This window comes from Equus quagga, chromosome 16 (assembly GCF_021613505.1).
Source record: "Equus quagga isolate Etosha38 chromosome 16, UCLA_HA_Equagga_1.0, whole genome shotgun sequence".
NCBI classification, from domain to species: Eukaryota; Metazoa; Chordata; class Mammalia; order Perissodactyla; family Equidae; genus Equus; species Equus quagga.
Window position 1 is genome coordinate 54,291,354 of NC_060282.1, and position 23,980 is coordinate 54,315,333.

Here is a 23,980-nt window from a genome sequence, read left to right on the forward strand (position 1 = left end):
ACAGCAGCATTGTCCATAATAGCCAAAACATGAAAATAACCCAAAAGCCCATTAATTAATGAATGGCTAAACAAAATGTAGTGTATCCAAATGTGGTATGCGATGGAATATTATCCTACCATAAAGCAGAATGATGTACTGATACTTGCTACACTGTGGATGAACCTTGAAAACACTGTGCTAAAGGAAAGAAGCCAGGCACAAAAGACCACGTATTATCTGATTCCATTCATATGGAATGTCCAGAATAGGTAAATTTATGGAGACAGAAGGTAGATGAGTGGTTTTCTAGTGATGGGAGTGGGAAGGGGCAGTTGGAGGAATGACTGCTAATGGGTTTTGATATTTGGGGTAATGTGACTGTCCTAAACTCAGGTCATGGTGATGGCGGCACATCTCTGTGTAAACACTAAAACCATCGAGTTGTGTACTTTACATGGGTGAATTTCATGATATATGAGTTATGTCTCAAATCTTTAAAGTACAGTTGGCGTGTAGGTAGGTAGGTGATAAGACGCTGTGATGTAGCTGCACTCTCTAGGCCTGCTGCAGCCCATGCTCCCTTTTTCTGCCCCTCATCAGATCCTGGCCCCAGGCAGCCAAGGGGAGGCCTTTTCCAGCTGGGCTGTGAGAAGGGGAGGGGCAGCGGTTCCATACTCCTTCCTCCTCCTTGTCTGGGTCCCATAAGCAGAAAAGACCAAGTGAAATCACTCAGGCTGTGTTTGGTTACTGAGAAAAGAAAAAGGTGGTCTATCACATTGAAAAACTTACATATGTATTAGTATGCCTTTCTCTCCGGAGCTCTAAAGATGGTTTTTAGTTCCTCATAGAGTCTTTTTAAAGTGTAAATATTTATATGTTACAATTGACACTATATGTGACTCTCTGTGTAGTTCTTTCCAATTATATGTTTACAGTGTTCGTATATACATACATAAAAACATACACACATACGTAGAATATGCATTCGTGTTTTTGCTATTCCATTTTTTCTATTTTAGAGTCTTAGTCCCTTTTTTATTGTAATGTGACTTACTATGGAATCTTTTTTGTTAACCATAGCTGGTTGTGGTGTCCATGAAAACACACCTCTTAGGTTTTCTACCTGCAGAGAGTGTGGCTGGACACAACTCTGTTTACTGAGCTCTGCTATCCATCTCTATATTCATGCAGAGGACACGTTGCCCCTGGTAGCTCCCAGCGAATGGCTGAGCACACGAGAGAGTCTAAGGCCTGGTCCTGGGATGCCTCTGACAGGTTACTTTGGCTCTGAGACTCCTGGGCCCTAGAACTTCAGCTTTGCTGAAACTTTTCCAGAACTACTCTGTAATCTTCCCTCCTTCAAGTGTCCAAACTTCCTCCTTGAACAAAGTGGGAGAACATGTCATGTGGGACACTGCCCTTGTCTGCTCCTGGCTGATGGACCACACTGGACTCTTAACCCCTCTCAGGGCTGTTGGTGGTGCCTTACTGCTCTTTATACTTTTTTAGGTTACATTGTTGTTCTAGTCTGATCAGCCAACCCCCGACAGAACATTGTGGCCTGTGAAACTGATCCATGTCCTGTGTTTGGCTTTCTGGACCATTTGCATTCTGACAATGGTGAGCCTTTTATTGCAAAAGGCGCTCAACAGTATGCTGCCAGTCAAGTATTTGATGGAGCTTCTGTGCTCTCTACCATTGACAGGCATCCTGTGTTGTTGTGTACTGAAACAGCCTTCTCAAAAATCCACTAGGAAAAATTTATAACCCTGCTTCCTCACCTTTTCCTGGTCGACACACCTTGGTAAGACAGTTTAGTCACTGAATTATTTTGCAGTCCCCAGGAAGGAATTGTTTTCTCTTGGCTTCTTCCTGGGTAATGATCAGGACGGAAGAGATGAGGGTGGACATCAAGAACTGTGAAGGGTTTATCCTACTTGCAGACTAACAGGTTAGCCTTCTGTCATTTCAGTACTGTAGGCAGAAGACATGAGACTCCTGGGTCAGAGACAAAGGACTGTGCTACTCATGGCAATAGCAGTAGTCAGAGTTCTCCAAGCCCAGTTCCCACAGGGTAATGATGAAGGGCAGGTGAAATCTGTACATGCAGTGAGTTGTGTACAAGAAAGGAACCTCAAGTTTAAGAAGCCCAAATTTTTAATAATGGGCAATGAACCTGCCTCAACTTTGCCCTAGAGGGAAACATTGTTACACTGGAAAGGTAACGTGGCTGCCCTTTGCTCTGGAGGAAGACCGTTACCTTTATCCCCCAAGGCTGTATGCTAGACAAACATTCTGGGAAAAAAAGAGTCTAGAACAAAGAGAGCCAGTGCCTTTGCACATAAGATGTGTAGAGAGACACCGTGGGGAATTGTCTCCCCATAGTGATATAGACCTATTTTGAAAATTTTTGATTCTGCTGTTAGGATAACTGGGCATGATACTCTTTTCTTTCAGCTAATAGCAGTTCCAGGCTGGCCTGGTGGTACACCCCCTGGGTGGTGTCTTGGCTGAAAGGGAGGCCTAGGGAATTCAAATTTAATTCTAGTTCAGCCGTCTGGATTCTCTTGTTGGATTAACATGGCCCTAGATCATAAAGATAGTGATCACATGGTTGAATAGGCTGCTTGTCAAGTCCTCCTACGGTGGCCCACACAGGCCAAAGTTGGGGAATAAGTGTTGTTATGGATGCACTGTGCCCCCCACTCCAGCAAATTCATATGTTGAAGTCCTAGCCTCCAATTTGACTATATTTGGAAATAGGGCCTTCAGGGAGATAATTAAGGTTAAATGAGGTGATAAAAGTGGGCTCTAATTCAATAGGACTGGTGTCCTTATAAGAAGAGGGACAGACACCAGTGATCTCTCCCGCTGTCTCTGCACAAGCACAGAGGAAAGGCCATGTAAAGACACATTAAGAAGGTGGCTATCTGCAAGCCAGGGAGAGAGACCTCACCAGAAACTAACCCTGGCACTTCGATCTTGGACTTCCCAGCCTCCAGAACTGTGAAAATATAAATGTCTGTTTATAAGCCCTCCAGTCTGTGGTATCTTGTTTTGGCAGCCCCAGCAGACTGATACAAGTGTTCTGCGTACATTTTATGAAAGTGCCCTTGTCCCTCTTATACTTGACCCTTCCAGAGAAAGGTTTTGGCATGAGTAGGGGCATATTTGGACAAAAGGTGAAGTTATAGGTATTGGAATGGACCACACCAGTTTTGCGGTGGTAGAGGGAGAACAATAACCCTGGCACCTGGGGAGGGAACACCTTAGCCCTCAGGAGGTATGAGGGAGGGCATGATATTAATGTTAACTCTCTGGAGGCTTTCTCAAATAGGAAAACACCCTGTTGCAGCTCCTTCACACTGTTGCACGTGACTTAAATTTAAGACTGCTGGGTCTGGCATCCTCCTCCATATGACTCTCACCATGATTTGATCATCATTTACCTTAATGTGACTGAGGAATCTATTGGAAACCACACAGGTGGGCCCTCCCGTGCAAAACACCTGTTGGCACCACTGGATGTCTTCCCCATCCCAATTCCCATAGCCATCACTCCATCATTCTGTGGGGTAAATGAATACTGCTCTGCTGGTGGTGTGTACAAAGAGGACAGGTTGGATGGACAGTCCTTCAGGCAGTCATTCTAAAAACAAGGACTGTATTCAGTTATACAAACTGAACTGGGACTTTTAGACATACTGGCTGGCCGAAAGGCCATGTCATCGTCAATCTTTTCACTTCATCCCAATGATGTAGGTCTCATTTGAATGGTCTCAACAATTGTAAACTTTCTTTGCAGGGGCACTGTGCACACTCTCAGCTTCGTATTTCTAGTCTGGAAGCCAGGTGTTGATTTGCCTTCCTCGTGAAAACGTGAGAACTTGACCCTAGGGATGGTCATAGGAGACCTTTGAGTATTTAAGGAAATACCACCAAAAGATCATGTAGCCCTCAGATGACTGGAGATCTCTCCCAAAGATGCTACCCTTGGTTCTCAAGGGAGTATTGTGGAAGGATAACTGGCTTGTTATTTGTGTGTACACTCCAAGTAGTTTTTCCTATAGTGGAAAGTGTTCAATTAGAAAAGATGGTATGGAATCTGCCCCTGATTTTAGCTGAAACGATCAATGATATAACTTCGTCTCTGAAAGCCGCTGGGACAGTCTAAACTCATTGGCCAAGCTTGTTATGGTTGATAGAATTGCCTAGACTTCTTCCTTCTGTACCTGAATTAGTTCCTTGGGCCAAGTTAAAAGATCAGTACAGAAAGTTAAAGAGAAAAACACTTGGATTCCTAAGATAGACCCTGATGGTTTGTGAAATTTGTTCAGTTTGTTGGATCCAGGACCCTGAGGGACATGGTTGAGGTCAATACCGCAGGCTGGCCTTATCCTGCTGCTTGGAGTCCTATGAGTACTAGCCTTAACTAAATGCCATAGGAGACCAATTGAGTGGGTCTGGTCCCTGCGTCTGTTGGTCAGATAAATTGAGGTAGATCACAGAGTGGCATACTTATGGGAAAACTTACCAGAAACCAAGCTGGTGCAGAAATGAAGGGTGGATCTTGTGGGAAAATAATTCTCCATGGATCTCTTCAGTTCTTGAAAATCTTGCTAGCAGAAGTACTGACTGTCTTATGGTCCAGACTATCTTTTCCCCAGGATATTTATATAGCAAATACCTCTTGGACGATAGAAATAGTGTCTACCTCTGGAGCAGAGGGCAGGCATGCTTACTGCTCATTATAAAATATTTAGGTTTCCTAAGCTCAGGGGTCTCTTCTGTACTGTAACGCAACTTGCTATGTGTGCAGATACCCACCTGAGCTCATCTGCATCCACCCCATGGGGCTCAGGGGCAAGAACTGATGCCCATATGCTGATGCTCATGCTGCTCTTGCTATATGGGGAGTAATCAGTTTTTTTGTCCCTCACTCAGGAATCTCAAGCTAAACTCTCAGACTCTTCACAGTTCTTATGTGAGTATTATGAGTAGTAAATGACTGTTAAGTATTCCGTACATCATGAGTTCGAGAGAGGGAAGGAATGAATTAATATGCATAAAAGGACTTTATTCTCTCATAATTTAAAAAAATTAAAACCCCTGACTCTTAATGAGTTTTTAACACAGTTTCCCTAAACTTTCCAAAGTAGCAGAAGGTCTTTCTTCAGCCAGCACAACCTGTTCACCTGTGTTTGTCGATATTACCTCTTACTCTGTTTCTGTGTTTCTCTTTATTTTTCATCACCTTTATTTCTCATTGCATGAATAGGCTCATTGACGGCTGATGATTGCAGGAGGATTTTTATTTTGGGGCTAGAATGACATTAATAAAAGACTAAAGCGTTGGAACCCACTGAGTGATGATCTACAGTTGGCTCAGGAGGAATGTAGAAAGAACCTCTGCTGAAGACCGAAAGATCTTAGGGTCTTTTAAATTTTATTTTATTGGGTAAAATATACATAACATAAAATTTACCATTTCAACTACTTTCGAGTATACGATTCAGTAGCATTAAATACATTCACATCATTGTGCAACCATTACCACTATCCATTTCCAGAACTTATTCATCATCCCAAACAGAAACTCTGTGTCCATTAAACACTAACTCCCCATTGCTCTCCACTTACCCCAGCCTTTAGCAACCGCTGTTCTACTTTCTGTCTCTATGAATTTGCCTATTCTGGTACCTCATGTAAGTGGAATCACACAATGTTTGTCCTTTTATGTCTGGCTTTTTTCACATATGTTTTCAAGTTTCATCCATGTTGTAGGATGTATCATAATTTCATTGCTTTTTAAGGCTGAATAATATTCCATTGTATGCATACAACACGTTGTAAAAAATCCATTCATCAGTTGATAGACACTTGGATTGTTTCCACCTTTTGGCTATTATGAATAATCCTGCTATGAACGTTGGTGTGCAAGTATCTGTTTAAGTCCCTGCTTTCAGTTCTTTTTGAGTAAATACCTAGAAGTAGAATTACTGGATCACGTGGTAATTCTGTGTTTAACTTTCTGAGGAGCTGTCAAACTGTTTTCCACAATGGCTGCACCATTTTACATTCCCCATAGAAATGCATGAAGAGTTCCAGTTTCTTCACATTCTTGCCAATGCGCTGTTTTCTGGTTTTTTAATGGTAGCCGTCCTAATCGGTATGAGATGGTATCTCATTGTAGGTTTGATTTGCATTTCCCTGATGACTATTGTGCTTATTGGCCATTTGTATATCTTTTTCAAGAAGTGCCCACTTTTGAACTGGGTTGTTTGGTTTTTTTCTTGCTGAGTTGTAGGAGTTCTTCATATACTCTGGATACTCTCATTGTGAGTTTGATTTGCATTTCCCTAATAACTAATAATGTTGGTCGTCATCTTCATGGCCTTGTCACTTATATATCTTCTTTGGAGCAATATATATTCAAGTCCTTTACTCATTTTTTAAAAATTGACATATAGCATGATATTAGTTTTAGGTGTACAAATAATGATTTGATATAGGTATATATTGTGAAATGATTACCACAATAAGCTTAGTTAACATCTATTGCCATACTTGGTTACAAATTTTTTTTCTTGTGATAACTTTTAAGATCTACTCTCTTAGCAACTTTTAAATATACAATACAGTGTTGTTAACTATAGTCATTATGCTGTATATTATATCCCCAGGACTTATTTCTTAGAACTGGAAGTTTGTACCTTTTGGCCACCTCCATCTGTTTTGCTACTCCCCACTCCCTGCCTCTGGCAACCATCAATCTGTTCTATGAGTTGGCATTTTTAAAAACAATTTTTTCATTGGTTTGTCTTTTTATCATTGGATTGGAGTAGTTCTTTATATAGTCTGGAGAGTAGACCCTTATTAGGTATATGATTTGTAAAAATTTTCTCTCATTCTTTAGGTTGCTGTTTCGCTTTCTTGATAGTATCCTTTGATACACGAAAGTTTTTAATTTTGATGAAATCCAATTTATCTATTTATTTCTTTTGTTGCTTTTCCATTTTGTTTTCTTCTAAGAGTTTTAGAAATATATCTCAGGTTTAAGTCTTTGACCTATTTTGAATTTATTTTTGTATATGGTGTAAATAAGGATCTGACTTCAGTATTTTGCATGTGGATATCCAGTTTTCCCAGCACCATTTGTTGAAGAGAATGTCCTTTCCCTATTGAGGGATCTTGGCACTCTTATTGAGGATCCTTTATTTGGGATTTGACCATATACCTGAAGGTTTATTTGTATGCTCTCTATTCCATTCCATTTGTCTATATGTCTTTCCTTATGCCAGTACAATATTGTTTTGAATACTGTAGATTTGCAGTAAGTTTAGAAATCAGGAAATGTGAATCCTCCAATTTTGTTCTCTTTTTTTCAAGATTGCTGTGGTTATTCAGGGTCCCTTGAGATTCCATATAACTTTTAGGATGAATTTTTTTTCCTGTTTCTGCAAAACACACCGATGATATTTTCATAGGAATTTTATTGAATCTGTGGATCCCTTTGGGCAGTATTGTCTTTTTACCAATATTAAGTCTTCTGACCATGAACACAAGATATCTTTCCATTTACTTATATCTTCTTTAGTTTCTTTCAATAATGTTTTGTAGTTTTCGACATACAAGTCTTTTGCCTCCTTGGTTAAATCTATTCCTAACTAATTTATTCTTTTTGGTGCTATTGTAAATGGAATATTTTTATTAATTTCATTTTCAAATTGCTTATTGCTAGTGTATAGAAATGCAACTGATTTTTGTATATTGATGTTGTATCCTGAAACATTTCTGTACTTATTTATTTGCTCTAACAATTTGTGTTTGTGTGTGTGTGTGTATGCTATAGGGTTTTCTACATATAAGATCATGTCATTTGCAAACAGTGATAATTTTACTTTTTCATTTCCAACTTGGATGCCTTTTATTTCTTTTTCTTGCCTAATTGCTCCGGATGGAACTTCTAATGCTATGTTGAATAGAAGTGGTGAATGAAGGCATCCTTGTCTTCTTACTGATCCTAGAGAGAAAGCTTTCATATTGTCTTTTCCCCATTGAATGGTCTTAGCACCCCTGTTGAAAATCAATTGGCCGTATATACAAGAGTTTTTTTGAGTATGATATTAGCTGAGTTCTTTTTAATATATGGCCTTTATCGTGTTGAAGAGCTTTCCCTATATTCCTAGTTTATTGAATATTTTATTATGAAAGATTGTTGAATTTCTATAAAATATTTTTTCTGCATGAGTTGAGTTGATCATGTGAGTTTTTCCTCCATTCTATTAATGTAGTGCATTGCATTGACTGGTTTTTGTATGTTGAACCACCCTTGCATCCTGGAAATAGGTCTCCTGGGTCATGTTGTATAATTCTTTTAATACGCTGCTGAATTCAGTTTGCTAATATTTTGTTGAGGATTTTTGACTCTATATTAACAAAGGATACTAATCTATATTTTCATTTTTTGTAGTGTCTTTGGCTTCAGTGTCAGGGTAATACTGGCATCATAGAATGATTAAGAAGTGTTCCCTCTTCTTCAAGGTTTTGGAAGAGTTTGAGAAGAAGTGGTGTTGATTCTTCTTTGTATGTTTGGTAGAATTCACCAGTAAAGCCATCAAGTCCTCAACTTTTTTGGGGGGAAGCAGGGGTGTTGATTACTGATTCAATCTCCTTAGTAGGTCTATTCAGATTTTCTATTTCTTCATGAGTCAGTTTTAGTAGAATACATGTTTTTAGGAATTTGTTTATTTCATTTAGGTTATTCAATTTTTTGGCATACAGTTTTTTAGCATAGTTTTGCAAAACTGAAATTTTTATCCGTTAAACAATAGTTCCTCGTCCCCCTCTTCTCCAAGCCCTTGGCAACCACAACTCTATTCTATGTCTCTAGGAATTTGACTACTCTTAGGTACCTCATATAAGTGGAATCATATGTATTTGTCCTGTTGTGACTGGCTTATTTCCTTAGCATAATGTCCTCAAGGTTCATTCATGTTGTAGCATGTGTCAGAATTTCCTTCCTTTTTAAGGCTGAATAATATTGCATTGTATGTGTATACCACATTTTGCTTATCCACTCGTCCATTGATGAGCATTTGGATTGTTTTCACCTTTTGGCTATAGCATAGTATTTTGAGTCACAGTAACCTAACTTTGAGAAACATGTCTACGTTTGTGAACTTTTTGAACTTGGGTAAGTTAATTTCTGTAAGCCTCAGTTTCCTCATCCTTAAAAGAGGAATAATGATGGTACCTGCATTGTGGAGTTATTGAGTTAACTTATAAACTATATTAAAAGCACTTAACACAGAGCCTCAATTAACATTAATTATCATTAGCAGGGTGGTACAGGAGAAAGGGTTTGGCTTTAGAATCAAATAGCCCTGTTTTCAAATCTCAGTTGTCTTGCTATCTAGTTATGTAACCAAGGGAAGTTATTTGCGTTTCAGTTTCCTTATTTTAAAAATCAGAATAACAACATTCATTCCTTCATACAACAAACATTTATTGATGCCTACTCTGAACTTACATGCATTCGTCTCTGTGATGGGATACAAGTTAACAAAACAGGAAAATAAACCCATTCCCCCCTGGAGCTCACTTTCTAGTGGGGTGAGAACTGAAGCAGAAAGAATTCTTGGTCACGTGTTACACAATAGTAAGAAATAAGGCTTGTCAATCAAGACTAATAGTTTATTTAACAAGTCCTACAAGACCCTGACCTCAATTTTCCTACCAATCCCAAGCTAATATGTCATAAATTGTCCGATTCTGATCCATTCCCCACCTTGCGAGATCATTCTTAACATCACCTAGCCCAAGCCCTAAACCCCTACAAATTGCCTGCTCGAACTTCTCATTTTTAAATATTAGTAAGATTCTGTCAAGATGGTCTCCTCCCTTACTGCAGTAAATCTAATAACCTTAACTTGACTTCATCAACAGGTTTTTTTGGTGGTGGTTTGGGCAGTTGGTGGAGAATACAAACAGTAAACAAAGTAAGTCAATTATAGAGTTGTTATAAAGAGATGAGGTGAGAGAGCTAACAGGAAGAGGGCTTTGCAGGGCAGGTTACTTGACTTCTTGGACTTTACTGTGAGTGAGAATGAGAAGCAATTGGAAAGTTTGGGCCAGAGAAGTAGCATAATCACATTTATGGTTCAGAAAGATGGCTCTGGCATTGGAATTGAGAAATGACTGAAGAAGGCAAAGGAGGAAGCCAGCAGACCAATTAGGAGTCTCAGACTTGGGGGTGGAAATGAATTTGTCAAGAGGTGGTTGGATTCTTTATTTTGAAGGTGGAACCAACAGAATTCGGTGATGGGTTAGATGGGGATGTGCAAGAAAGTAGTACACCTATCTTAGAGGATGTCACAAGCTTTCAATGCCATGATGCTTGTGGTTTATCAACTAATGTTAAGTACTCAGTAAACAGCAGCCTCTCTGAGGATTTACACACATTTCTCCTCTGCTTGGAGCCATATTTCCCTGCCTCTGGCATTTGGTAAATGGAGATGACGCTTTCCCCAGGACACCTTTTCCTGAAGCCCTCAGTCAGGCTTAGGTGTCTTCTACCTGCTTCCATGGTCCACTCTCCTTTGCATGTGCTCACTTGGAGTCTGAGCACTGTCGACTGTTACTGTCCTTTACTTGTTTCTGTCCCTCTGCAGACTGCCATCTCCATGTGGCTGACTTCATCTCCTGTGTTCATTATTGAACACTCTGCACTCAGGACAAAATCTGTAACACAGCCAGCACTTAGCCTAAACTTGTTGTTTCTTATTAACAGCTTATAATAATCTGTCATGGGGAAAAAGGATAGTTCCTTTATCCCAAGTATGGAGTTTGGGGTTCATTCACAGGAATTCCACTTACATGATAAAGTCATGGAGAAAAAGCTCTCAACCATGGCTAGTTGTGGGCAAAACTGCAAAGTAGCCAAAGCTCATGGATTTTTTGCATTAATTTTGATTTTAAAAAATATTTCATTGAAGTGTTATCTTAATTGCTGAGTTTTGGGGTGTACCTGGGAGATTACTGTGTTTTTTGTGCCCTGGAAAAGTGCCTCACCCATCTCACCCTAGTCCTGATCCTGCTGGAGATGCAGGTAAATGATAAGGAAGTGATAAGAAGTTGTGGGATGTGGATTTAGGGCGTGGTATTTTTCTGAGTGTTACATGAGGAGTTTTGAAGATAAAGTCTTCAAGGCCCCAAGCTGGTTGTGTTAGTCTGCTAGGGCTGCCATAACAAAGTACCATAGACTGGGTGGCTTAAAGAACAGACATGTATTTTCTCACAGTTCTGGAGGCTAAAAGTCTGAGATCAAGGTGCCCAAAGGGTTGATTTCTGGTGAGACTTTCTTCCTCGCTTGTGGATGACTGTCTTCTCTTCTCTTTATATCTTCACATGGCTTCTTCTCTGTGCGTGTGGAGAGGGAGAGATCTCTGGTGTCTCTTCCTCTTCTTATAAGAACATCAGTCCTATTGGATTAGGGCCCACCCTTATGACCTCATTTAATCTTACTTACCTCCCAAAAGGCTGTATCTCCAAGGACAGGCACATTGGGGGCTAGGGCTTTAACATATGAATCTTGGGGGACAGAGTTCAGTCTATAACAGTGGACACTCTGTTTCCATTTAGATCATGCTGCCTGAAGCGGCAATTTGGAACTAGAAGACTGATGGGTCAGGGTTTGAATTTTGACTCTCCCTCTAATTAGCTTTGTGATCTTGGGCTAATTACTTACCCTTTCTGAACCTCAGCTTCCCCATCTCTAACCTAGGGTAATATTTCTGATCTCACAGGGAGATAAAGAGGCTAATCTGAGATGTGTGGAGAGACCTCAAACACAATTCTCAGTAATCATTAGGTTCCCTCTCTTTGGCAGAATAACTGGAATTCAGGAAACAGACATGGCCCTGTAATTAAGTTAAGGAGGCAGTTCTGCTCGTCAGCTTTAGGTAGCTGGATGGCTAAAGAGTGGCATCACACACAGACCATCTGCTATGCCTATGAATTCCAGTGGCTGCGTGCCCTTATTGCTCACAATATGAGATCTTCAAGCAGACATTGGGCAAGAGTCCCAGGCCCCACAGATATCCTTAGGTCAGACAGGAACCTCTCCACAACTGTCAAATAGGAGGGAAAAGTGCTGACTCATGGATTTGTTTCCTTCTGATTCTGTGTGGCTGTTATCATGTTCTTCAGGAAACATCAGCACACCCAGCTATTAATAATGATGATGAAATGAAGTTTATGACTAAATCCGGGGTGGAGGTGAGGGTCACCTGCCCGGCTAACCTACCCTTCTATCTGTCCAGGAAGGAAGGGACCTATCTGAAGGCAGGCTGAGAATCCCTCAACTTCACGCAACAGGGCAACCCAGGCCTCCTAAAGGTCATGGTTGGGTGGGAGGTGTGGATGTTGTCATTGGCAGATTTTCTCAACCATTTCCAAAATTCCTTAGTAGGCAGAGTCCAAATAAAGAAGCAGTATCTAAGGCATTACAAAGTCTGGGACAACGGTCCTCATCACATCACAAGATGAAGTATTTGTTTAAATTAGTAGACGACCATATTTACACCCCCAAAATAGGTGAAATGTTTTCCCTGGGGACTTGCTCTAACCCTTTACTCCTCTTTCCCGTCAAAGCATGGGAGTTCACCGATGAAAGCTCGTGCCTTCCGGTAGTTCTTCTCCTGCTCCCCCTACATCCCCTCCGCAGGCCCAACCAGTGTTGACAAGCAGGAATATTGTCACATAAAGATTTCTGTTTGATGCCTAGAACCTTCTGGAATTTGTGGTTACCAGAGTGAATTGCCAGAGAGACTCTCATTCTGTTTTTTCTCCCAGAAGGTGAAGGACAGTTATGGCCATGCCCCTCAACGAATAGGCCATCTTATGCAGTTGCCTGCGTTATTGGGTTTAGAAGCTCATTCTTTTACCCATAACCTAAGTGGAAAACTTCACTCAGGTGATGGAATAAATATGCTCCCATTGTCCGACAAATTCAAACTGAACTGACATAAGGGAAAGTTCATTTCAACTATTTTTGGTCCTTTCCCCTTATCAAATTCATACTAGAGAAGTTTTCACAACAGAATTTAATTTCCAGCATTTAAATCCGGTTGATGATTAACTCAAGGAACCCAGGAAGATTTCCTGTCGCAATCTGTTACCATAAATAGAGGAGTCAAGCTTACTAAAGCAATTAACTTGGGTACGTCACTCAACATCTACAACTGCACCATTCGCTGTGGAAGCCACTAGCCACGTATGGCTTTTTAAATTTAAACTACAATTAGTTAAAACTGAAAAATTCAATTCCTCAGTCACACTAGTCACATTTCACGTGCTCAGTAGCTACATGTGGCTTGTGGCTACTATACTGGGCAGGAAGGTGCAGATTTCCATCATCATGGAAAGTTCTCAGGGACAGAGCTGGTCTACAGGCTGAGTTTCATCACCTGAGAAGGGGGTAAAAACACCCCTCAGATATCAGAGGACATGGTGCACGGGGAAATACTTTGTATGTTGTGAAGTGTAACACAGTGTCAGTAGGCTTGCTTGTAATTTGGATGGATGCAGAGTGGATTCCAGAATTTCTAAAAAAAAGTTTTATGAAACACTCTGGCTCTTTTGGCATATATGTCTGATAGTTTTTCAAGTCAGCCCTATTTCTCCCATTATAATCAGCAGTGCTGAGAATCCACCTTTCCTGGGCAGAAAGAGAAGGAAGTCCCTGTCCACTCTAATTCTCAGATTCCCAGATGGTCCTCAAACAACCAGTGGCTCCCCCTGGACAAGCTCTGTAGGACTTCTTTTCACCCCAACCCTTAGCCTCATATTCTGAAACAGCACAGTATCTGTGGGAGGGCATAAAACTATCCTCCCTCCAGCCCCACTGTCATACATAGACCCTAGAAGCCTCTGCCCCCCACATGCTTGTCTTGGGAATTATGTGGTAGCGATGTATACTGGAAGAGGAGGGGCTTTGACCTGAAGTGGAAATGGGTTGGCTCTTGCCTGTCACTTCTTAGCTATGTGATTTTGGCATGTGACTTAGCTTCCTTGAAGCACAGCTTTTGTTTTTGTTTTCTTTAATGTGTGTGATTGGGGATAAGGCATTCACTTTGCAGGATTGTGGTAAGAACTAAGTGAGCACATGGGCCTAGAATGCTTAGCACAGTGCCTGGCATATAGTATTTGGCACATAAATGGTGCTACAATGAATGGCAGTTGTATTTACCCAAGAGCTGTCCTCAGTTCTGGGGGAAAATGGTGTTCTCTTTCTCTTGCAAAGTAACGGGAGACTCTCAGATACTTCATTGTCCAGGTGTAGATCTGTCTAAACATCTGTGGGATGGGACTAAACAGCTTCAAGTAAATGTGCCAGCAACAACATGCATGTTGCAGTAAATCCTGTTGATTGTCCACCTGTCAGCCATCTTCGCCCTCCTTCCTTCCCTTGATAATAGAATCTAGATTTTGTGTCAATGTCTGGTATTCAGGGCTCCCTCCCAGATCCAGAGTGTTGAACCTTGATTGGTCCAAGCTAATAGGTTAATATTATTTGTTTTGCCTTTGACTGATACAAGAACCATCATGTGACATCATTCTGACAAGTGAGACATAGAGGAAGTAGGGGGAGGGGGAAGCTCCAAGGAAGATTTCCTACCCATAAAAATGAAAGAATATCAAATGGAAACCCCGGACCTTGTTCTTTGACCCAATGTTGTTGTGTCATAGGTAATGACTGGAACTGTGGCCCTCTTGTGTCTGTGAGGGGACAAGCTTGAGGACCAAGGCCAACGTACCTAGATAGCAGAGGGGAAAGATGGACAGAACCTGCATCCATGATGCCATTCTGAGGCTGTTATATTAACCAATCGCAGAATCACCGTATTTCTAGGTTTCTTGGTAAGTGAGACAATACATTTATTTTGTTCTTTGAATCAAATTAAAAGTTGGAATTTTCTCTTATTTCTAGCTGACAGCATCAAATACATTTGCATTTTCCATTACTTATACATGTGCCTTATATTCCCTACGCAACTCTAATGTGCTTCTTGGATGATATGCTAAGTCTTTCATCCTTGTACAATCTCATAACATCCATTTCAGTGTCCTGCACGTGGTAAGCACCTACTACATAATTATTATTAAATGAATGTGGAAGTGAAATATGGCCCCTGAAATTACAGACTATTTCCAACAGACCCTCCACCGCAAGATATTAAGATAGAGGGTTGGTGGTGAGGGAAGGCCTGAAGGTCAATACTTTGATAGATTCTACCTTTTCCTATTCTGTATGCGGTAGATCATCCTTCTGGGAACTCTGGCTTAGAAATTTGATGTTATCTTTGACTCTTTCTTCAACGTTTACCCCTCATATCTGAAGAGTTGCCAAGCTCTGGTCATATCACTTTGGCTTTTCAGCTTACCCAGGATAATCAGGTTCTAGGGGAAATCTGGCTTATACTGTGCAAACAAATGAAACTGGTCTGAGACAGAAAGGCCATGCATTTTTTTCTAAGGGGAACTGTGTCTTTTCAGGAGGAAAGTCTACTAGGGAAGCTAAATCAAGATTCAAAGGCTGCCTAGTGGGTGGAAGGGAACAGAAAATGAAGATGCCAGAGCAATAGCCCACTGTCCCCAGTCCTCTAGATGCTGTCTCCTGGTCTGGGTGGCCCCTGTTCTCCCTGCTGCTGGAGACTCACTGTCCCTCCTTCTCTCCACATCCTTGCTGTAGCTGCCCTCTCAGCCCCTCTCATTATGGCAAAGGCAACACTGCGTTCTTTTCAATTGGTAATCATTTCTGATGATCTGAAAACGTGTTCTCACTCTTCTCACAGTGCTCAATGTCATGAAAGGCTGTATTTCTCCTGGTCCACACACACGATCTCCTCCTGAGTTAACATCGCCCCCTCCACCACTCTTCCCAATAGGCTGCTGGACAGTTAATGTGCCTCTTAGCTGAGTTTCCTAGTAAAGTTGTTACCCCGGGAGAAATATTCCCACAGGGGATGGATGGCTTTCTCTTGGAGGTGAGACAGAGGGCTTGTGCACGTACAAAGGTCTAAGAAGCTGTGGTTCTGCAGTAGGCTCTTGTGTCTTCATCCCCAGCTGGGCAACTTCCTGTGTTACTGCTCTCATCTGAAAAAGGTACACAGAGAGTTTTCAGGATGAAATCTCATTGAGATGCTGTAAGTGATTCTATCTTTGTACCAAGAAACTTTGGCTCTTTCATCCAGTTTAGAGAATAATAATTTAGAGAAATGAATAAGAGAAAGAAGAAAATGTACCAAGAAGGGAAATAAAAGAGAAAACAAGTCAAGAAAGAGAATTTAGTGATAAAAAAAATGGAAAAGAAAGTGATTGGTTAGAGGCTTAGAAAACAAGAAAGAACGGACCACTAACAACACTGAGAGCAAAGGAAGTTCACATATAAAAAGAAAATAAAAATGATCCATGAAATAGATAAAAAATGGGAATAAACCAAAGTGAAGAAGATGATGGTGTAATCTGAGAAGACTGACATATGCCAACCTGGCTACTTTTACTAAAATAATTTTTCCTAGTAAATTTTAAGAATGATTTATTGCCTAATAACTGGTAACATTCTTTATTAGGTTTTTTTGTGATACTACAAATATAGTGAACTAGCTTTCTTGCTATTTTTAAATGACAGTTGCCTGCTATGTCCTTCATGATCCTTTTCCTTGTGGAACCTAGAATTTTAGAAGTGCAAGGGGCTTGGAGAATATCTAGTGTTTGATCGTTTTAGAGAAACAGAAACCTCAGTCTGAAGAAGCGACTTGCCCAGGGTGGTGTAGCTGGTGAAACAGGGAAGTCAGGAGGTGACTGTCCTGAGCTGGGGCTCTGAGCTGGCCTGGTGCCCACTGAGGCTCACTCTTTCCCTCTAGGCTCCCGATTTGCAGACCTATTCCTGTCTACCTACCTATTAAAATTTATTTGGCTGTGGCTCATTCTTACTGAGTCTAATGAATTTAAATGAGTATTAAAAAATTACTAAGGAAGTAACGTTGTAACATGAATATAAATTAATATTAAAAACTATTACTAAATAAGTAACATTATAACATGTTACTGCATAATAGCTAATATTTATAGAAATTTTACTATGTGCTAGGAATTGTGCTCAATATTCTACATGTATTAACTCATTTAATCCTTAAATGAGTAGCAGTATAGCATGTTATTGATGGAATGATTGACAACTTAGCTAATATTTATATAAATTTTACAATATGCCAGGTATTGTGCTGTTAAGGGTTGAACTTTGTCCCCACAAAATTCATACGTTGAAGTTCTAATTCAGAATGCTTCAGAATGTGACCTTATTTGGAAATAAGCTCATTGCAGATGTGATTAGTTAAGATGAGGTCATTAGGGTAGGTCCTAATCCAGTCTGACTGGAGTCTTTACAGAAAGGGGCAATTTAGACATAGAGACACGAATAGAGGGAAGATGACGTGAAGACACAGGTAGAAGACGTCCATCTACAAGCCAAGGAGAGAGGTCTGGAATGGATCTTTCCCTCACAGCCCTCAGAAGGAACCAATTCTGCCAACACCTTGATCTTGGGCTTCTGGCCTCCAGAACTGTGAGATAATAAATTTCTGGGGGGGCTTTTTTTTGAGGAAGATTGGCCTGAACTCATATCTGTTGCCAATCTTCCTCTCCCCCCCCCGCAAAGCCCCAGTGCATAGGTGTATATCCTAGTTGTAGGTCATTCTAGTGCTTCCATGTGGGATGCTGCCACATGGCTTGATGAGTGGTGCATAGGTTGGCACCAAGGATCCAAACCTGCAAACCCCAGGTCACTGGAGTGGAGCACACAAACTTAACCACTATGCCACCGGGCCAGCCCCAATAAATTTCTGTTTTTTAAGCCACCCAGTTTGTGATACTTTGTTATAGCAATCCTAGCAAACTAGTACAGGTGCTAAGTGTTTTACAGGTATTAACTCATATAATCCTTACCACGAAACCTATGAAATATGGAAAATGGAGGGAAAAAGTTAAATACCACTAGAAGGAAGCAATCAGCCTAATCCAGAATGCAGAACATTCTTCAAGATAAATGATATGGTTTCTCCAACAAATAATGTTATGATTTTAAAAAAGAGAGAGAGAGACGGAACTGTTATAGAATAAAAGTGACTTAAGACACATAGTAACCACATCTAACATTTGGACCTTATTTGCCTTCTAAGTGAAAAAGCCAATTGTAAAACCACATCTCTGAGACAAGCAGGGAAATTGACTGTGGACTAAATATTAGATGATTTTAAAGAATTATTGTTAATTTTGCTAGATGTGACAATGGCCTGGCAGTAATGTTAGAAAACACATAGCCTGATTAGTCAAGATGGGTGAAATGGCATGATGCTTGGGATTTGGTTTCAAGGAATTCAGAAAAAAATGCTTGGGGCTAGGTGATGCATACATGGTGGTTCATGCTACTATTCCCTGTGCCATTAAAAATATTTTTGAAAATGTCCATAATAAAAAGAAAAAAATCTGTGAGATTCTACACTGCTCTTTTACAGACAAGGAAACTGAAGCTGGGAGGCATTACTAAGTGCCTTGGAAGAGCTGAGCTGTGACCAGTCAGTCTGTCTCCAGAGCATGATTCCAAATAGGTGTTTAAATTATTAATGTTTAATGACCAGATGACAGTATTTTCCTATCCATCGTACACCAATCCTCCGAGATATGCACCCTCATCTGGGGGCATCCCCGTTTCAGAGGTGGAAGCAGAGGTAATTTGTATAAGGTCACATATTCACCACAGAACGCTGAAACCAAGAGTGGAATCCAGATTTCTTGACTTCTAGTCAAATGCAGACACCAGATCACATGGCCCAAGTGCTTCAAATTTAAGAGGAAGCATTTAGGGATGGGTTTTCTGTATCGAGTCCCCTGTGGACAGCTTCCCCCTGGGCTGCTCCCTTACCTCTATGAACCTCAGACGTCCACTATGTAAAATGGAGAGAATAACCCCCCACCCTCACCCACTGTGCCAGCCTCCCAGGGCGCTGAGGTGCAAATGAAATGATACACAGGAAAGGAGGTTGGTTAACTGGAAAAATGTCGCATGAATGCTAGCCTTTTCTGTTTGAGCAGTGTCACTTACCACTTGGCCTGAAAGAGGAAAATGTGGTGCCCTCAGAACAGGCAATTTTGGAGGCAAAATGGGGCATGGGAAGGTTCTTACAAAGTCATCAGATTTACACTTATAAAATTTTGTCAGCTTGAGATAAAATCAGGGCATAGATGGAACACACTCAGACCATTCCTGGGGGTGGCTTTGAATTCCTGACCTTTCTCTTGGCCGTTGGGTTGTGGATGGTACACTTTTAGCCCTAACTTCTCAGAAGCAGCCTGTATTATCCATCAGGGCTGTCCATCCAGTTCAAGTTCACAGTGATAAATCTCATAGCCTCCAAGGGTCCTCACAAAGGTGGGTGTGGTGGGCTGATAGCATGCATGATTAAGTGCTTTCCGGTGTCAAATATAGCTGTAATATACTACAAACAGGCAGTCGAGTTTTATACAAACTGATCTGGCTGCTATCAGCTGCTCTGACATTTTATACTAATACTTAAAATAAATCTAGAAACAGGAAAGAAAGTACAGAATTATTGTTTTAAGCAGCCTGTGTGAGCTTATCTTCAAAGTGGCAGAGGTTCTATTGTATTTAGAGAAACTGCTCACTCCACTGGCATAAAGGTTAGTAACAGGAACGCTACGGCCACCGCGAGCCAGTTTCCCATGTGAGCGCTGGGCTCACCACACAGCCCTCACCCGGGCAAAGGGCTCTGTCCATTTTCATTTTCTTCTTGCTCACCTGGACCTTTCAGTGCACCTGAAAGCACCAAATACCTTTCAGAAGCAATTTGGAATTTCTCCTTAAAACAAACCAAACCATCATGGTGCTAAGGGTCATGCTTAAAGTCTGAAAGCATTTCCCCTTTTGTAACGTCGGTCTTGACCTCCATATATGGTGTATGCACGTGTATCTCTCATAGCTGAAAATGAAAGGAAGCTTGTGCTATTCTGGATTTTCTCTTTGGAAGGAGAGTCTGGGGGAGAAGTGCACCATTAAATAGAAACCCAACTTTTTAAAGAGAATATAGAAATCATCTAGCTCATTCAGGAATTCTCAACTTTGGCAATGCATTAGTCACTTGGGGAGTTTTTAAAAAATATTGATGCCAAGGACCCAATGCTAGAGTCCAATCTAATAGTTCTGGAAATTTTTTCCCTAGGTGATTCTAATGGGCAGTAGGGTGGAGAAACACTTAGTTATTCCAGGGGTTCATGAGACAGAAGCTGCACCTGAGAGTCAGAAAGGAGGGGCTGCTAGGAGCCCACAGACAGTGTGAGGCACACACGGCCAGGTTGGGACCCGCTGTGCGGTTCAGCATCTTTGTTCAACACTATAATTTATTGGTACCTTTAACTGAAATGAATCTAAGAGTGGATTGAATGCTAAATACTTAGCTAAATTTGCAAGCATTGGGCTGGGTTTCTTCCTCATAGCTCTATTTCCTAATTCAAATTACCTTTATTTCCTATAGACATAAAGGATTTTATTTTTATTTTGTCATTTCTGGAAACTCCTTTATTTCTTGGTTCCTCTTTCTTCTCCAAAACAACTTTGCATAGATTTGAGCTATGAAAGACTTTAGAAGATTGATGCTCATGTTCACTTTGTAAAATTGAATCAATAATTAAAAATAACGTGACAGAGAGAGCACAGAGTAGAACTGAATTAAGTTGGGTGGCTACATTGAGTACCGCTTCTGAGTTTACTTGTGAGAAAACTTGCTACTCCTTCTATGCTAATGTCCTCATTTTTGGTGAACGTTTTCTACCAAGTAGACAATACATGCAATGTATGATTATGGAGATTATGTTTCCAGAATTTTCTGGGATAGTCCCATTTTATATATCCAATCTTTATATTCACATAAAAAGTGAAAAGGACCTAGAATCTTCACTATTTTGATATCCAAATGATGTCTCTGAGATTATACTTGAATATTATAAAAATTCCTGGTTGGCTCATGTGTTCCAATTTTTGGTTTGGAGAAGATGGTCATTCTACAGATGCCTCTATGATGCTGATGGAACCTGCTCAGGGCCCTAAGTGTAGGTGCAGGTCACTGCTGGCCTGGAGATGGTAACTCCTGCTCTTCTGGTTCTGTCTACTCACCTGTGGGGAATGAGTGACTCCTTCAGCCTGGACGACAGCACAGTGCAGAGGCCCAGAAGCTGCTGGTCTCATCAGCTTGTCCCACATAGCACTTCTTGAAAAGTAGCAGAAGAGGCCTGGGAGGCTGCTTTGGATAGCCATGACCCACTCTTCATTCTTCATCCCCTTTGGTCATGTAACTGTCCACACTCCCTGACTCTTCTAGTATCACTTCCTCCACTATCTCAACCCCACCTTCTGTGTGCTCTGTATCCTTACTGCATCTGGAATTAGGCCTGGCCGGACACTGCCATCTCCTGTCTGGCTATTACAGCAGCCTCTTTACTGTCTTTCCTGCTTCGCCGTTGTTGTCTTCCCATTCCTTATTAACCTGCAGCATCTGGTCATGCTCCTCTCATAATTAAAAAACAGAAAATTGATTACAGGTGGACTTTAATGAGTCTCCTCCACGTACTCCTCCACATACTTTCCAACGCTACTCTCAGCCTCATCCCTGGCCTTTCCGTGGGCTCACTTTTTGCACTCCCAGCCATGGGTGCACTTGGGATCATGGATATCTGTGTCCTGACCCCAGAGGTCCTGTTCATTAACCTGGGGTGCAGCATGAGCATGGGGACTTTCCTAAGCTCCCAGGTGATTCTAATGGGCAGCCAGGTTGGGGAACCTCTGCTCAGTGTTTGTGAGCTACTTGCGTGTTCTCTCTTTTCCTGGCCTTTGCACAGGCTGCTCCCTCGGCCTGAATGTCCTCTTCCACCCACTTCTTTTGGCTACCTGTCCATAGATTACTGACAAGAGGAGGTTGTCGGAGAGTTCAGTGTTAGCTGTGAGGCAGGGCGGTCTAGGGGAGAGTCAAGGGAGATTCCACACTTAGAGGGCCAGCAAATCATCACTTGTAAGAATATGAGAGGAAGGGCGGTAGTGGAGAGGGGCCCTCCCTCATGGAAAATGGCCTTTGTCTTTTAACTCTGGCTGGCTGTACTTCCAGACCATGTTCTCTGATACAAAGGAAGATTGGAAATGAGATACTTTGGGGAGCTTGGAGGCCGTTCCATTCGTGAACTTCTTTGCCCTCTACAAATTCTTTGCATAGCTTGCTTGCTTACACGCAACTTTCTTGCCACTACGTGTCACAGAAAGGCGGGGTCCTCAGGCCTCCAGGTCTGATTTGCCTAATTGGAGATGGGAGGAGTGGAGGCAGGGAGGAGTTATTAAAACATCTTCAGGAACTGTGCCAGCCACAGTGATGACTCCCCAAAGATAGGAGCGTGTATCGGCTTTGAACAAGCCATTCTATTTGTACAACAAATGGAGAGCAATTCAGTTGATTAAAGCGGCTTGAAACTGATCATTTCCTTCACCCATCTAATTATATTTCATACTCTCCTTTCCCCCACAAGCATTTTTGACATTTTCTTCTTCTGATTCATGCAAGAACTTACAGCTTTTATCTTAGAAGACTACAAAGGAAATTTAAACAAAACCCCAAGTTCATGTAAATAAAGGGGCATTTTAGGTCAGTCCCAGTCCCAGCCCTGCATAACACACTGATTGCTATGTGCATTCCCTGGTGTTCACAGACAAGATGCAATTCAGATCACTGTGAATTTTAGATACTGTGAATAATAGTAAAGAACACAAGGTCTGGATTCATTCTGGCCCCAGCTCCTTTATTTACTAGTGTGACCCTGAGCACATTCCTACCACTCTGTTCCCCATTTTCCTCATCCCAAAAGTAGATATGGTAATAGTACCTACCCCAGAGGTTAGTGTGAGGTTTAACCCAGCAATTCCTTATGAAGAGCTTACCTCACACTTAGTAATAAATGTTAACAATAAATATAACTAAAAAAGTGTTTCAGGATTTTGTGTTTTCTGGCAGAGTCTTCATCTTAGTATTAATAGCACCACTTTCTGTAAATAGGTACAGCAAATAGTTCCCAAAAGTTAAAGACGGTACAAGAAAGTCCCCCTGTCCAAGATTAAGTCCCAGCATCACATCCGACTATCTGTGCTTGACCAACACAATCCTCAGAACACAGATTTTAGACCTAGAAATCATGTCACAGGTCCCGTTCCCTCATGAAGAGGTAAATTTCAAGTGACAGAGAGGCTCAGTGACTCCAGGTCACAGAACTGGTTTAGTGGCAGAGTTGTGATGAGCTTTTTGGGTACCATGTTTCCCCAGGACACCAGGCTTCTAAACTTCATTGAGCATAACTTCCCTGAGCACACCAGGCCAGGTGCTAATTTCTCCCATCTCACCAGCTACCATCCTATGGTGTCTAAATTTACTGGGTGTCAGAAACGTTTATCACTTCTGGAAAGACAAATTTGTAATAAAAATACAGCAGAACATTTTCATAAGGACACCTTTGCTGGCCCACATCTTACCAGCTACCACCTGAAGAACTTCGGTGTAACTTGCAGAGGTAAAGGATGAGGACTGATGGTGGCAGGACAGGAAGCAACACGTTAGAGATGAAGTATTGCACAGTCACTTCCAAAGAACGGACCTGCAAGTTTACAAGATTGAACTGAACAGATATTCAAGGTTTTACTTGAAAAGAGAGAAACACTGAGCTTTTCAATCTTATAGCTGTAGGTATAGTGGATAGTGATGTCTCATTATTGCTTACTGAGAGGGTAAAGGGGCTTCTGCTTAAATCAGTACTACGCAAGCAGCACGATCAGAGCTGTATAGCATCTAAAACTACTAGGAAAATATTTCTGCAAAAGGAGAGGAATTCA

General features: G+C 41.3%; 1 long non-coding RNA gene across 1 annotated transcript in view; it reads left to right on the top strand.

Annotated features, from left to right (window-relative positions):
• The first annotated feature begins 14,738 nt into the window (after positions 1–14,738).
• The window catches only part of LOC124227766 (uncharacterized), a 99,766-nt gene continuing 90,524 nt past the window's right edge, over positions 14,739–23,980 (top strand). Inside the window, exon 1 of the long non-coding RNA XR_006885548.1 lies at positions 14,739–14,904. This is a non-coding gene — a long non-coding RNA (uncharacterized LOC124227766). The remainder of the gene's footprint in view (positions 14,905–23,980) is intronic.